This window comes from Egretta garzetta, unplaced genomic scaffold, assembly GCF_000687185.1.
Source record: "Egretta garzetta isolate BGI_Z169 unplaced genomic scaffold, ASM68718v1 scaffold81, whole genome shotgun sequence".
NCBI classification, from domain to species: domain Eukaryota; kingdom Metazoa; phylum Chordata; class Aves; order Pelecaniformes; family Ardeidae; genus Egretta; species Egretta garzetta.
Genome location: NW_009258671.1, coordinates 5508607 through 5524763, shown reverse-complemented (window position 1 = coordinate 5524763; position 16157 = coordinate 5508607). Strand labels below are relative to the sequence as shown.

The 16157-nt window shown below is 45.5% G+C and overlaps 1 protein-coding gene across 1 annotated transcript in view; it reads left to right on the top strand.

Annotated features, from left to right (window-relative positions):
• The window catches only part of ITPR2 (inositol 1,4,5-trisphosphate receptor type 2), a 240872-nt gene that overhangs the window by 217560 nt on the left and 7155 nt on the right, over nucleotides 1–16157 (top strand). The gene's annotated exons all lie outside the window — the stretch shown is intronic.

Here is a 16157-nt window from a genome sequence, read left to right as displayed (position 1 = left end):
TGAACAGTGAAATGCAGGGTCTGTGTGGAGGGCTGGTGCTTTTCTCCTGCCACTGCTCTGAACAAGCTATTGAAAAGACCAAGGAGAGCTGCTGCAGGGATTTGAAGAGCTACAGAAACTGCCTTGTGAAGTCGAGTGAGAGTATGACTTTGATTCAGAGAGAGAAATTTGATGACACTGGGGCAGAGAGATGTTCGATTACATTTCATTTCCAGCCTGCTACCAAAGAGGGTTCATTCTGGTGAGAGAGAGGGATGGATTATCAAGGCTGCCTGGCTTTGGGGCTTCATTTTGGAGGAATTCTTCCTACCTGTTGGGATATTCTGGTGCAGCATTTTCTTCCCATGGACTTCCTGGCAGGTGTTGCACTGCGCAGGACCTGTGCCAGGGTCTGTGGTTGCAGAGCTGGCATGTGTCTGAATCCCAGAGGAGGGTGTAACCAAACGCACATCAGACTTTGCTGTTTATGCATTTCTGGAGCCGCATTTCTTACTGAGAGTATCTGCTCCGTTATCCTGCATCGAGCCTTTGATTATACATGCCACCCAAACTCACTAGTGAATTGCTGGGCGCCCTTTTTAGTCCTCAGTTTAGCCAAGGGGAAAATTCTTCTCCTTTAACTTCAGCTTGTCTTCAAGTCAGGCACCTGGTTTATATCGATCCCAGCTCCCTGGCCTGTCAGTGCCAAAAGCTGGGTTATTTATCCTGCCTTAAGACAGGTGTCTATGATAGCTGAGGTGACTCACCCTGGCGTTGCTTTTCCACTGAGAGCCTAAATGATTAGTTTAGACAAGCTGCCTAATTAGGAGATGGCTGAAGTTAGAGTAGACGGCTCCCGCCCACCGCGCAGGCTTACGCAGCGCTTACCTTGAAGAACTCGCACGAGTGGAAGGGCTCGTGTTTAGACAGGAGTGCATGCTTGAATGCTGCAATGAAACGGGGCTTTTGTAAATGCTGTTACCCCTACGTGGGATGGTGGTGTGGCAGGTGATGGGAATTCAGTGCTCAGGTACAGAGGGACAGGCTGTGTCCATGGAAATTTTGTGCCATCGATCTCATTGCCTGGATCAGGGCATTTATATTGTTAGGCAGTAATGGATCTACACTTCTACAGTATGATGGGCGAGATAGAAAAACTAAAACAAATGCTTGTACCCTCTGTTCCATTACAAGAAATTATTCATAGTGGCGAGTTGTCCTCTTCCACATGAAAATACTTTAGCTTATCTCCGAAATGCACTTTAATTCATGGAATCAATAACGTCTCCAGACGCTAGGGCTTGTCTCATTTGTCTGTTCCTTCTCTACTCCTCTTCTTCTCCCTGCAATGTTTGTATGATTTTAGACTTTGCAAGTATGTTTGTTAAGTATTAATGTTTCATTCCAAAGGATGTATTAATATTCATAGTAAGTGTATTCATCCTGTGGCACCAGTGGTTTGACTTTTCTGATGTAATTCGCTAATGTATCTTACGTTTGCATTAATGGTGGGAACTCCTATTTGAATATCTAAAATATTAACAGAAAAGCGCCAAAACACATGTGACCTCAGGCACTGAACTGATTTCTCAGAGCCCCTGTTCTTCTGTGGCAGGATGCAGGTGGTTTAAGTGGTTAGTAGTAATCCAGATTTTGGGATTATTAAGCCCTCTGAAAGAAGGCTTGTTTTTTTCTGTGGGTATATATAAAGTTAATGGTTGTTCTGGATGATGGAAGAGGTACATATGGACCTAGAAGTGTAAAGCTTACGTGGAATGGAAGAGGGAATGGGGAAGTGGGGGAAAAAAAAAAAAAAAAAAAAGAGAAACAAATGCTTGAACAAACTACAAGTGCTGGTGTGGAATTAGTAGTTGTATCTTTGTGTAGGTTAAATTCCCCAGTACAAAATCTAGGGAAGGTGTGCTGCAGAAGTACTAGTGCTGCGTAGCAGAAGCAATTGAAGTTGCTTAAGTGAACAAAAAAGGGCTCTTCCTCTTGGGGCCGGAGAGATTACTGTATACCGCGTGGTACAAGGAATATTAAGAAATGAAAGAAAATAATCTGACTGGAAGAGTGGAGCAGTCAGGAAGTATGGTGTTCAACTGGAAGGAGAGATGTAGAGATACGGCTTTGCTTATGACTGAAGGAAGAGTCAAAAGGAAAATGCTCAGAGGTAGTTTTGCAGCCATCAGCCCTGTGAGCTGATGCAGCGTGCGTGTTTGGTGTGTTTCAAGCACAGCGTGATGGTAATGAATGTAGCATGTGCGATGTACTACATTCCATGCAGAAATTAAGCCTGAGGTCTGGGGTTTGTCCTGAAGACAGAGAGAGAAGCTGGTTCAGACTTTGTGACGGACCGAAAGCTGAGCTGGGATGTTCGTGTGGTGCTGAGAGAGGTGACCAAGCCCCTGGAAAGAGACCGAGTTCTGGTTAGCATCTGGCACGAGAGAGGCAGACTTCAAATTAACCTTTCAGAAGGGAACTGGGACTTGCCAGTGGAACTGGCTCATTGCTGAACGAGGCTCACTGGGGGTGTATGGGAATGTGACAAATATTCATAAAAATAGGGTGGTTGGAAGAACAGGGCAGTCTCAGGACCTCTTTGAAAGGGACAAGGTGGAATGAGATTTTTATGTTTCAGGTGATACAGAATATGGCTGACAAAACTCCATGAATCATATACCTGGAAAAGCTCTCTTAGCTCTGCTAGTTTTTATTATGATTAGGGATGCCTTTTATGGCTGGTTCTCTAGCTTTAATGGATCAAACCCAAATTCTGTGTTTTCACAGCTGGATTACTTAGAGAGAATTTCTACCCAAATCCAGTCTTTGGGGCTCAGATCCATCCTTAAATACACCTAGGTCAAAATTTTGGCGTATGCTGCAGTAACTTCTTCAATGGAAAGTAGAGTTTAGCTCCAAATATCACCTCACTACCCCTACAACTGCGGTTAGGAACCAATTATTTGTACTACTACTGTCTTGCAAAGCATTACAAAAAGTAGCACTGGAGTGCTTATCAGTATTAACTAAGCACTGGGAAAAACACCTGTAATTTCTGATAGTCTCTTTTCTTCATTGACCAGACCCATCAGGACCCCAAAATATGACTGTCTGTAGTATGACTCAGTTTTTTTAATATATCATGTGTCCAGCACACAGTGAAGCATCTGATTTGAAGGCTTGCTGATAACACAACTATGTAAAAATAGGAATATTGCAGTTTTCTTATTTTGGAATATTATTTGGAAGGCTGCGTGCCCAAAGGGGTGGGAATTATTTATGCATCTAACTTCACTTTCCCAGTTTTCCAGTTCAAGAGGGGGAAAGAAACTTGTAGGTGATGTTGTACACACTCCTCACTCAAAGGCAATATTTTTGCAGGTTTCCAAGTTCACTTGCGTTGCTGTTCCAGGGGTGGCTTGTTCCAAGGCATTCCCATTACCTTGCATGTCTCTGGCCTCGAGACCCTGGGGCAGAGGACTTCTTTTGCTTTCTTCCTCTGGACTGCAGGTATTGGCTGCAAAGATCCCTGTGTTCCCTGTGATTTTGCTTTTCCCAACAGCTCTGTATTTGCTTCAGTGCTTAGCATAGTGCTCTGAGCAGTGACAGAAGTAATCAGTAGCTAGCCAGCTTTCATAAAGCAAGGTATTTTTTTTTCCCTCTTTAGAAAAAAGCATCAAGGATAAAATGTGTTGTAAAACAACACAGTTTATACACCTCTAGCTTTTCAGACAGTTACTTTATGGAGATGTTGGTAGGAATAAAGCACTTCAGATCTTCCAGTGATGCCCATTCTTCTTGCACACTATCTTATATCAGTTATCAGGTGAAATATTAATGAATATTAAATCAGGGCAGTAGGTTTTATTATTTGTTTGTTATCCAGGCCTCTTTTATGAAGTCAGACAGGTATTCTACAATATCCAAAAAAGACAGAAACTTTGAAAAGCTGGCTACATGCCTTGCATTTGCACTGAGAACCTGCGTGAATGATTCCCCTATTGAATTTTCATTCCCGCAGAAAAAAAAACTTCTTATCTGACCCATTTGACCAGAAATATCATCCCTAGCAAACCCAGAGAGATGCACATAACTTGTATTACATCAATACAGCAATCTTTGAATGTTCCTTGTGTCCATTTGTCAGAGGAGACAGTTTAATGCGATAACTGGAACATTGAAGGTTAACGTCCAAATTTTTAGACTTCTCTTTTCAGAGGTGCAATTTGTACATGCAGATTTCACCTCAGCTTTGGTAGCTGCAGACAGATAAATGGAGGCAAAAAATGCAGATGATTAGTGACTGAATTTTTTGCAGCAAAACAGAGAGATATGAATTAGCCTCGGATTTGTGCTTCCATTCATTTGCAAAAATAAAAGGCTATTGGCATAGTAATTAAATTAATTATTTTGCCCGTTGGAAGAATGAAAGACTCCAGCAAACGAAGCCCTAAAAGTTTTGTTCTCGCGTGCCCTGTCCACAGTTCTTAGCAAGTTTCATAATGGATTTTATCAGCATTAGTGCTACCTGTCGTAACTACATAATTACAGCACCTAATTATATTATTACTTATTTACTCTAATTATGTAATTGGATGTAATTGGTGCAATTACGTAACTCCTCAGTCAGCTGAAAACTGCTCTAAAACCAGCCTATGTTTGTAAGAGTACAGGATACTGCCATGTGTTAGACCGTCTCCCTAAAGCAAGGCAATCTGTGGTGAGAAATTAAAGGTTCTGTTCTCCTGCCATTGCGGTCGGTGGGACCATGAGCCTTTTATAGCCTGGTAGTATCGTAAAAGTATCCCTTTATGTCTTGTTTCATCTGTAAATGTATCCCTCCTGAAAGGCAAATCCCTAATCTAAGCCTCTCTTCAGGCTATTCAGGATCCCAACGCCTCCACTGAAATCAAAAGGAAAATTCCCATCAACATTATAAGGACAAAGTAGAAGAGACAGGTTGAGCAGCACCAGCCTGAAATTCTGAACAGTGATTTTCTTATTCGGTTCTTTCAAAAGCACTTTGGTGTCACAGCAATGACCTGTCATTGCCAATGTGACAAACGATTTTAATTACTTCATTTTAAATATTTTGTAGGTGTCTGCTTCTTTTCATTATTTTTTTAAATTATTAAATAAAAGCAGTATTTACCAAATATTACGGCCATTTGCATGTCGTGAGGAAAAATGCATTCCCCACTTTGAAAAATCCTAGGTTTTTTGGGTTTTTTTAATCCTGAAGTTTGAAAATTAATCGGAATTTAGTGCTCCCGTGATGGTGCTGTTGTCTACTCTTCTTCCTACCTCCAGCCTCATGGTTTTGCCTTCTTTTTCTATTAGATACCCAGAAGTGGGTATTAAATTCAAAAGCAGGGCTGGGAATAATACCAAATGCACCGCTGAGAAGCCTCACAATAGCTGTCATTTCGCCCATGCTGTGTGCAGGGCAGCGCAAGCCCTTTTCCCTCAGCATCCTTCTCTCTCCCGCCTCGCTGCTCCGTGTTTTGCCATGCCCCCACCTTGGGAGCGGAGGTGTGATGTGAGCTGTGGCAGCGCGGAGCTGCTCCCCAGGTTCAGGTCTCAGCAGTGATGCTGTGAGGTCCTGGCCAGGGTCGCTCCAGGTAGCTGTGACCCCCCGCAGCGTAGCAGCAGGGACAGGGGACAAGCTCCCTCCTGGAGCCGGAGTTGCTTGCGTATAGTCCCTGGCACACCAATGTGTGGCCTGCAAAGGGATTTTTTTCGTTTTAGCCAACCTCAGCAGAAGTAGCTGACTGTCGAAACAGCAAAAGCGTGAGCCAAGCAGAGCCTGCGGAGCCCGACAGCTGTGGGTCGAGCGCCTGCCTGCCTGTCTGTCCTTCCACACCTTGGGGTGTGAGAGGTTGGCCCAGGGTTAGTTAGCAAACGCCAAGTCTGATGCCAAACCCTGGTGCGCACCCCCATCCTGATGTCCAACGTATATTCGGTGGCCATCCCCGAGCAAACCACGGGAACCCTGGCTCTGGAGGAGGCAGGTCCAAAGGAAATATGGACAGGCAAGGTGAAGGCAGTGAAAAAGTGCCGTCAGGGAAGGGGAAGAGCACACTGACAGCAGGCGGGCGAGGAGGAGCGGGGTTTGTGGAACAAGCTGTTCTTTATTGCTGTCGATTCTTGTCAAAGAATGTAATAATGTGTACTAAGAGGGCTGTTGACCTCAGCTCTTAAAATATAACTTCTTTGGAGAAGAAAAAAAGTTCTGACATCCAGGATTTTTCTATTCTGTTCTCTATCGTCTTTTTGAATGTTGGAGGCAAAAGATTTCCCTGGTAATTTTCATCTCATCTGTAAATATCCTTATTACATCCAAGGTTTGCTAAACACAGTACAGGTAGAGAGAATGACCTAAACCAGAGAAATGTCAATCCAGAGTAACGTGAGTGCTGCAGAAGGGACGCTTTGGTTGTCAGGAAGACGCTCTGAGTGTTTTTCACATGCACTCTGGTGATTCACCCTAGCCAATTTAAGAAGTTGCCTCCCCCAGATGTCCACCATACCCTTCTGTCGCAATTAACCACAACAATAGCAGAGGAGGGGAGGACAAGCGATGTGTTGGTTCGCTCTTGAGCTTCTGCAGTTCGCAGCCTAGAGTACTAATGTGAAAATTGATGGCCATTGAAGTCATGCCAGTCTGAGCTGCTCTGGTTGAGGAGAGGACCCACTGCTGATTCTGCTGCCCAGCGGGGAGAAAGGGCACAGAGCTGATAGGGGTGACCCCCTCAACTGCTACAGCTAAATCTGCTGGGGACGGTCAGCTGCGGTTCTTCAACTGGCTCACTATAAATGAAACTGTATTTTTAAGGCTTCTTCATGATCATAAATTCCAGTTCAACATGAAGTTTCTGATCTGGCAGTTCACAGACTCGAAAATGCTTACAGGACTTGTGCACAGAAATGCTCTGCTGGAGTGGGGCATGGAGTTTATAACTTTTGGGAAGCTAATAATGCTCGCATTGTTAGGACTGATTTATTTTACTTTTTAAAACTGGCCTTCCTCCAAAAACTAGCAGATGTTATCAAAGCACAACTCGCAAGGATGAGATGTATGTACATATCATTAAGCTATGCAACTTTTTCTTAATTACTTTTAAAAGACTGATATGATGCATGTCACATTATAAGTAATTACTTACCATGGCAGTAATACCAAGAGCACAAAAGCCGGCTGCTAAATAAGATCTGAGGTCTCTCTGACAGGCTAATTTCCTAGGAAATACAATGTCGGTTTTGTCTGCAGTTGGGTTTTCATAAAATAAGCAATTAAAGAAATATGCCTAAATAGATGATTTACTGCTCCCATTTTTTTTGTGTGCTTAAAATAGAAGAGCAAGTGAGAATGCAGCTCTCTGCATCCTTCCACACGGGCGCAGGCCCTGTGGGGAGTTCAGGGCTTTGGTTTAGGTGCACCAGGTTGCAGAGAAAGTCCTTTTTCTGCATCAAGGCCTGCCTCAAATTCACAGAGGATCTCGGAGCTATCGAGTGGTCATAGAGTCACTAAAATAGAGCTGGAATTGTGCTTTGCCGAGGTTCAGCCACTGCTTGGGTATATGAGGGGAGGTTCCCTCAAATACCTGAGTGTTATCCAGTTTTACATTTACAGAATATATTGAGTCGTCATTTTTCCTGCTGCTAGGTATTGAATGATTTTTCTATTGTTGCTTTTCCTGTTGTTCAGAAATAATGTTAAGTTCTGTAGGTATTCCATTGCTATTTTTGCTTCTCTGTATAATTTTGCTTCTACGTTATTATCTTACAGAAGTGCTGAACACCTCCCTCTCCACTTCATAAAACAAGCAATTACAGTAACGTGCCTAATTAGCTGATTTCCTGCTCATTTGTGTGTTGCTCAAAGCATGAAAAGTTAGCATCACGTGAGGACTTTGCATCTTTGCACAAAGCTCCTATTCTGCAAGAGAGCTGAGCGGCTTCTTTTCTACTTCAGGGGCCCTGCATCTTCCAGAAATAAGCTCTTTGGTCCGCCATAAATACTTTAGTTGGCCTGCTTGGCTAGGTGATGTGTGAGGTATGGGTAGATAAAGGCAAAGGTGGGTTTCACTTCGTACCTCATTGTAAAAGCTTGAGGGTTTAGTGGCTTTAAGTTTATATACGTTCTTTCCAGACAGGCAAAATTAATTATCCTGTTGCTGCTTGAACAACGAGCCGTGGATCTGATCCTGCCTCCTTAGAGATGATGCCATTAGCTGGAGCAGGAGGGAGATCGCTATCGAGGGCAGGTGCTGCAGCACAGGCAGATGTGCTGGGTGCAGCGAGGGTCTGCTGATAACCTTCTTCTCCCTAGCTGACTCGGTGCCCTTGTCCCTGCTGCCTCCATCATGCTCAGCCCCTCATGTTCTTGCTAACTCCCAAAGGGGCAGGTCCCAGTGCCAACACAGCCCTGTCTTTCCTCTTTCCTTTGAAATCGCTTCCGAATAAAAAGCTATGATGCAATTTCAAGTTACAGAGTGGAGCCTAACACTCTGCAAAAGTATGTTTGTTGAGATTTGGGGGTTCCCACCCCCACCCCCCCAAGGTCTGGAATCAGTGACTCGATACTACCCAGCACGAGGCTTTTGGGACCCTCTGATATTGTGGCTCGGTTGTAAGCTTAGCTTGATTTCCTCTGTGTTTGGAAGATTTGGCCACCTGTCTGTTGACCGGTATTCAAGCTTCAAAGACTAATTTTGCTATAAAGATGGGTTCTGCCTTGATAATACAGTGTAGTCACAGCCTCCTTGTCCTCCTTCCAACTTCAATTCATTCAATTTGCAAATTAAAATTAATGAGCCAAGTTGGGTTCCTGTTTGTTTGTTCGCTGCTGGCCTTAAAAACTCTAGACGGGGTCTGGACATGAGGCTGTGTTCCTTGAAACTTGCACATCCCCACGAACATGGAGTGGAGGTGTTCCAGCTGGAGCGCCCTCAAGCCGAGCAGTGCTGCTGGCAGGACACGGGCTGCGGTTCCCTGCTGGAATCCACTCCCGCCTTGACCTGCCAGAGACTAGAGCTGTTAACTTTCCAGGCAGCTTGCAAAAGCCATCTATTATCCCTTTGTTAAAGAAGCATGTGGCCTGAGATGGATCTGTGTGTGGGCAGACCTTTATTCTGTGATTTCAAGTGATGGAAAGGCTCCCGAGGGCACTGGATAGGCACCTACCGGTGCGCCTAAAATCCTGGCGGTGGCAGAGCCTCGGTTCTCCTGGGTCTGTCTGTGTATGGCTTTGCCTCGGGAAAACTGGACCTTAACTGGGGTCACAGATAGTGATAAGAAGTTCCACCCCAGAGGGACGATGTGATGATCAGATCCCAAAGCGTGTGAACTGAATTAATTGGATTTTGCATGATGGGAGAAACAACAGTCACAAAACACTTCAGTGCTGTTTGAGAATATTATTGCAACATTTGAAAACAATTACTGGTCTTTGTGTTCCAGCGCTACTAAGCTTCTGGCTTCTTGAATGGCAAAGAGACTCCAAAATTGTCCACAGCCAAGGCGGGTGACTGCAGATGCTGAGGAAAGGAAGGACTACGGGTTTGCCCAAAGACATAAAGGCAATTAGTAAAAGAACAGGGAGATGAGTTCGAGGTTGCTGCCTTACCAGGAATACCATTTAAAAGTAAATAAGCCTAACTTTGATTGGACTCGGAACCTAGTGGTGAGATTCTGCAAGAAGTAAAAAACAGGGAAAGGCTACAAAAAACATAGTTCTGCTGCTGCGTTCTCACAGTTCAGAGACAGCAAGATTTGGGGGAATTGGGTGCAAAATTAGTGTGAGCTTGTTTTACAAGGTGTTACAGGTATGATGGAGTTACTTGTTTTCTGTATCTGTCATGAGAAGAAAAATCCACTGGCCCATATTACTCTGCATGGATAAGTTTCTGAATTTGTGTAACTTTGGTCTCGTTGTGCCATTTATCTTTTGGGATCAGCTTTATGAGATTTGTGTCAGGTTGTCCTATTTGGTTGCAAGGCTAGTTCACGGAGTCTTCCCTCTTTTTGGTGTGGTGGATGTGTGTATGATAAAAAGCTAAGATTGCATCATCCTTAATAAAAGAGAAGATATATAGCCTAAAGAAATCAGATTAGTTGTAGAGAAAGAAATCAATCAGGTTGGCAAATTGTATCTGTGGGACAAAGTGCAAAATGTTTGTTTCATACAGTATTTATTGAACAAATTTGTTGAGAAGATGGTTAAAAATGCTCTACAGGAAAAAAAAGGCAACCATTTTGTTCAATTTAAATGACATTGATGTATTTTTTACATCATGAAATCTTGCAATATTACCAACAACAATCCCTGATAAAGTACTTTACACAATTGCCTCACAGGGCATTTTGAGATAAAAGTATATATCGGAGATTGTAAATTAGCTGCATCCAATTTATATATAATGGAACCCACTACAGCCATCCTACACAATTCAATAGATCAGGAATCACATTACACTTCTGTGAGTTTGGGGTAGTAGGAGCTTTAAAGAGTCTCCAAAACAAACGGGCAACTTTTAAAACCATATTTCATGAACCCTGTGTACTTTATACACATGTGATTAAAATGTTTTGTCTCTGTTGTTCATTTGGCTGGGTGCTGCTGAAGGAAAATTGTAACTCCAGGTTTGTGAAACCTATCATCTGCTTGTTCTCAAGAGAAAATGCGTTTTAATTGAACAGAGCAAACCATATTTAAATGCTGGGCTGAAGAAACAAAGAAAAAGAAGCAGCAGATTCGTACAGAGGATCCATTTCAATATTTTCCCTGCAGTGCGAGCAAGAGCGCTAAATGAAAATGTAGTATAGGCAGATAAAGGCTCACAAAGTACCGTGGTGGTTTTTTTCTTTTATTGATCTGTGCTTGTAGCCTCTGGAAACGGCACACAGTAGACACAAACCTGAACAAATAGACGTTTCACCTTCAGGGCCCGGTTTTGCTGGTTTCCACCTATTTTCCAAAGGGAATAAAAGTGCCCTGGGCTTCCCAGTAGGTAAGTGGCACCTCGTGGGATCAGCCTCTCAGCCGGCCACAGCCAGACCTGCCAAGGAGCCTCTGCTTGGCCATGGTGTCTGTGCAGGCAAGGGGCTGTGGTCGCCACGCAGGGGAAGGTACAAACCCCAGGAGCAAGCATTTGAGCAGAGCAAGCGATTCGAAAGCAGGTCGGTGGCGTTCGGGCCCGTAAGGCTGAAAGGTGGCCATTGCTCGGCGTTGTTCTGTCAAGAGACGCTGCAAAGAGAAACCTGGATCTTTCTCCTCTCCTCTTGACTGATACTCGAGCGTGGGCACTTATGCACACCTATGGTATATGCATGATCACATCGTTGCTTTAAAAAAAACCAACTCTGCATAGCCCGTTGGTGATAGGTAATAATTCTTACTAATTTTAAAAGGAAGTGTTGTGCTTTAAATTGTCCTTTTCTACCGCACCATGCGCAAAATACATCAGAGTCAAAATGGGCCCAAAGCAGGAACATTCAGATCAGGATTCAAAATGCCTCGACTCCAGCAGCATCCTGAACCAGAACAATCGCGCTGCAATCAGCGGAGCTCTGCCTGTGTAAAGCTGAGAACAAGGTCAAGTCCTGAGCCTCTGAAAAACGAGTCTCCAGCTGAGTCTTTGTATTTCCCAAAGATTCTGTTACACCAAATTGCAGCTAAAGCTAGGAAATGGACGGTACTTGCAAAATACAAGGTGACAGGACCAGAGAATTAAAGCTAAATGGGAAAAAAAAACCCCACCTGTAATTTTCAACAAGCAATGCACCTGAATCCTGTGCTACAAAAGATATGAAGTAGAGGTCATGATTTGGAGTTTAACCGTGGAGTTAGACCCTGATCCACTGGATCAAACCAGCACTTACCTTGACAAAAAACGGGTCAAAATTTGCAGTGTCCTTACCAGCGGAATGGGAAGTATGTCTGTAAGGGGTGGACAACATCTCTGTCCCCGGCAGTGGCATGATGCTGTAGGATATGTTTACATCGTGGTGGGATTAGTGCCGCTGGCTTTTGTCTGGAGTTTGGTGTCTGGAGTGCACTTGCTAGCGTGTTTTGCAAAAGAAAATCAATATTAAGAGAAGAATAGGAGAAGGGGGGCCTGAGCGTGCTAGCGCAAGCAGTTTGACAGGAACGGCGAGGGGCGGGAGAGGCGGCGTAATTCTGTTCACTTGAAACGCAGCCAGCGGGAAGCGGGAATATCGTCGCTGTTCATCTGGGCACGAGCCACTCTGGCTAACGAATAGGTGAATTTGCCGAAACGATGTCAGGGCAGCGCGGGAAGGAAGGGGGAGAAAGAAGTTAGAGCCGCAGGCGCTTTGGTTAGCGGTGCCGGGGCTGCAGGAGCAGCTCAGCCCCTCTCCTGCGGCGGGGGTGCCCTGCACGGTGCGGCACTAAGAGGGGCCGCGCTCGGCGCCGGGGGAGCCCAGCCTGCCCGTGGGATTTGACAGCAGCACCCCAGCAAAGGAGGAGGCTGAGAACCGCCAGGTGCCTCCGCGCCGAGGCTGCCATTGCATTGCGCTGTGCTCCTCCCCACCGAGGCGGCTGGAGCTGAACCAGAGCCTCCCATGCTGCCATTAAAAAGGTTTCTTTTTTTTTAAGGACATGTGCACTTAATGTCAGAATATTGAAACCATACCCACGTGAATAAAGTTACTAAGCCGGTGATTCATTGCTGTTTCAAATCTCTATCTAGCCACAGTAAATTTCTGCTCGGTAGTGACAGTCTGTGTCCACATGCAGCCTATGATTTACAGTTCTGTGTTTTGTATCAACAACATCTGTTTAACAAAAGAAAAAAAAATTAAGCCAAGAACATTTATTTTCTAATCTCTCTACCAGATGTTGTTTCGTTATGCACAAGATCCAGGGATTATATCAGAAATAATTTCATTATTGTAAATGAATAATCTGAAGTGTTTTTCCTAAAGCATGTCCCGTAACCACTAACAACATAAAAACATAGGAACGTGGAAAAAATAAGCTTGTGTTTTGCACGAATCTATAATTACATCTATTTTAAGGGCACAAATATTAAGCACCAAACCCCAGCCTCATATGGAAGTGTTGGGATTCTTCAAGATTTGCAGAGGAGAATATCAATTCTCAGGGTTATGACAGAGATAAGGTGGCAGAGAGCGATTGAAACAGCAGACGAAAGCAACAGCTGAGAAATGACCGTGCGCCGCGGGGAAGGGAAGGCAGGGGAAGCAAACGTGGCTCCAAGGGGACTCGTGCTGGGGTGGAATCCAGGCTCGGGCCCTCCAAGCACGCAAAAGTTGTGCCGGGCAACTCCCGGGCGTCCCCGGCCAGCTGCGCTCCGTGCACACCCGCGGGTCCCCCAGGGTCCCCAGGTGGAAGGTGCCATCCCAGCGCACTGGTGACGGGGCTGCCTAGCTCAGTCTCTGCTTTCCACCTTCTGGGGTGAAGTTGCTCGGGGCTGAAGTGGGCTCGCTCCCCGCCGCGCGCCGGCTGCACTCTCGCCGGCGCAGCCCAGGTTGGGGCTGTCCGGGCACGCTGCTGGCTCGTGTACTTAGCATTTGCATACGGTTTTGCCCACAACAACAGTGCAAGATCCTGGTTCAAACTTATGGTCTCGATTGTGAAAAATTATTTTCACGATCGTTCCCATCGCTTGGAGGTAAGTGCCAAAACACGCCCTTAGATGTGTTCAATAAGCAGAAAATTTAGGGGTGTTTGTTCTTGGAGAAGCAGGGTCCTTGACGGAGTTTCAAGCTGAGTATCAGAACTGCCACGTACAGCATCAGAGAAAAATCTTCACAATTTGAGGGTTGTTATTATCATTCCTCGCCATAATTTTTGCAGGGATATCACAAGTGGGAATGCTGATACTGAAACGCTGAGACATTTGTAACTGCCTGGCCTGGAGATCAGTCTTGAAGAACTCGCAATTATTCAGAATTACGGTGATAGATTCTGGTGCAGCCCTCAGAAACATTCAACCAATTAAAATGAAAGTAAATGCATCAAGGACGCTGCTAAAGCAGACGGTGGGTCTGTGTTATGGTTCCAACCTTCTTTCAAGGGGGGGGAAACAGATTTCTATATTTTTCCATGAGCTGTGGAAGCTGTGGCGTATATCAATCCAGTATAGACCCAGCCAGACCTATGAGTTTTCTTGTTGCATAAAGATTTATCTGTAATTGCCAAGGTTTATTTTTCTTTTCCTTGAATTACTGTTATGGATGGATATAGATACATAACAATTCCTAATTTCCCTCCCTATATTCTTGTACAGCACAGATTGCTTATCAAATACATTCTTAACACTAAAGTGTCAAACAGGATTTGCAGAAAGCCATTTGGGTTTGTAGTTTAGGATGAACGTTTATCAAATTGTGGATTAGCTGAATCATGTACTGAACCAAATTATTATTGTCTGTGATTAAATCACAAAGTGGTTATTGCCCTGTGTCATCTAAAGCACAAGATAGTTTAAATCTTTAAAATCCCTTTTTAAGGTGGCTATAGGAGCTACTTAACTACAGACTTTTAGGACCAGACTCTGTCCGTAGGAGGAAAAATAATAGCTTTCAAAAGGTCGTCTGGGCTGATCACTCGCTGCTTATACGGGTGACAGATCTGGGAAGGGGATGGATGGAGTTATTTACGTTTCAGACATACTGAGTAATTTCTCAGTAAATAGATCCCTTTGTACCCAGCGCTGAATATTTATTCAAGGTGCTGGCTGAAAAAAAAGTTCGTTCCTGTGCCCGAAAGGACACGAGCTGCCCGCCGAAGCGCAGCAGCACCGACGGTTTGTTCGCTGTGGTGCTGAGGCACGGGTCTTGGGGCGCAACAGCGTCGCCAGGGGGGTGACCGGCGGTGGCTCCCCTCAACACCGGTGCAGCAGGGTTTGACCACCCCGATGGGCACTTGAGAGGCAACGGTCTACTCTAGAACTGTAGGAGGCTTTTGGCCGGGCTGCCACGGCGGGTGCTGCTCGTTGCACCCCAATGATGGCACGATGCAGGCTGGGAGAGCACGAAGCGCCCGGCTCACCGCACCAAGGCGCCGGTAGCAAACCTTCGTGGCAAGGTGCCTGCTCCTCTTCCGCACCCTTCAGCGGCTGTCCAGCTGAGCGGCTCAGGGGGCTGTAAGCATACTTGTTTTCTCAGCCTCGTTTATTAGGGTAAAAACCCTCCTGACGGCCTTCTCGCTTGCCTCACTGAGGCACCAAGAGCGGTGAGCAAGGGCACGTGGAGGCCCGGCTCCTCCTCTGATGCATGCAGCTGGGGAGGTCACAACCCAGGACGGGACACGAACTTTTTTTATCGCCGCTTTTTTTTTTGGATAGATAGGAGGGAGGTCCTGAAATGGCTTGTTTTCATGTTGCAACGAGGGGTCATGGGGTGGAAAGGGCTGAGAGTCACCGCATTAGGGTCTGCTGGAGAAATGAAGGTCTGGTACAGCTGACGGGTGCCATAGCACCCTGAGCCCCCGGCAGTGGCACCGGCAGCAAGGATGCATGAGCCTGCCTTCGCTCCTCTACTTCACCCTCTCGTCCTAACTCTTCGACCTATTTTCTGTCACTGTCATCTAGTAATCTATTTTTTAAAGGCTCGGCCCGGTCTTTCCTGCTGCTTGCAGCTGATCCGTCTCGCTGCTAGCCTGTGAAACCAGCACCTCCTAAAGAAATGTCCCTCTGCCAATTACTCCGGAGGCATGGATTCAGCTCAGCGTGAGGGCTTGATTGAAGCCAGTTGGCTGTGCCAACAGGACAGGGATGGCTCGAGAGAGAGAGGCTTTTTACAAAGTATAGAAACTCTTAAACAAATTTCTTCAGTCTTTTCTCTGTCCGTCCTCGACTGAAGCTAGCAAAGTCAGAAAAATGGCAGTGTTTTACCGAAGGGAGGACTTAGCCCGTAGCTCTGTCCTCCCCCTGGAAAGCCCACAGAAGGGAAGGAGAAAGTTGCCTGGAAAACTCCAGGAGGCAAACACAAACTTTTGCTCTGAGCATGCCTCTCCGAGAAAAGAAGGGTTTGAGTTTTCTCAGAAAACACGAGTAGCAAATCCTCTGAGCCCTGTGATTTCTCAGGCGTGTGCCCTCGCCGTCAGCACCTGGCAGCCCCCTGTGCCCAGTGTACCCAGAACACCTGCGGAGAGGTGTTCACCCCCGGGTGAGCTGTGATTCCTG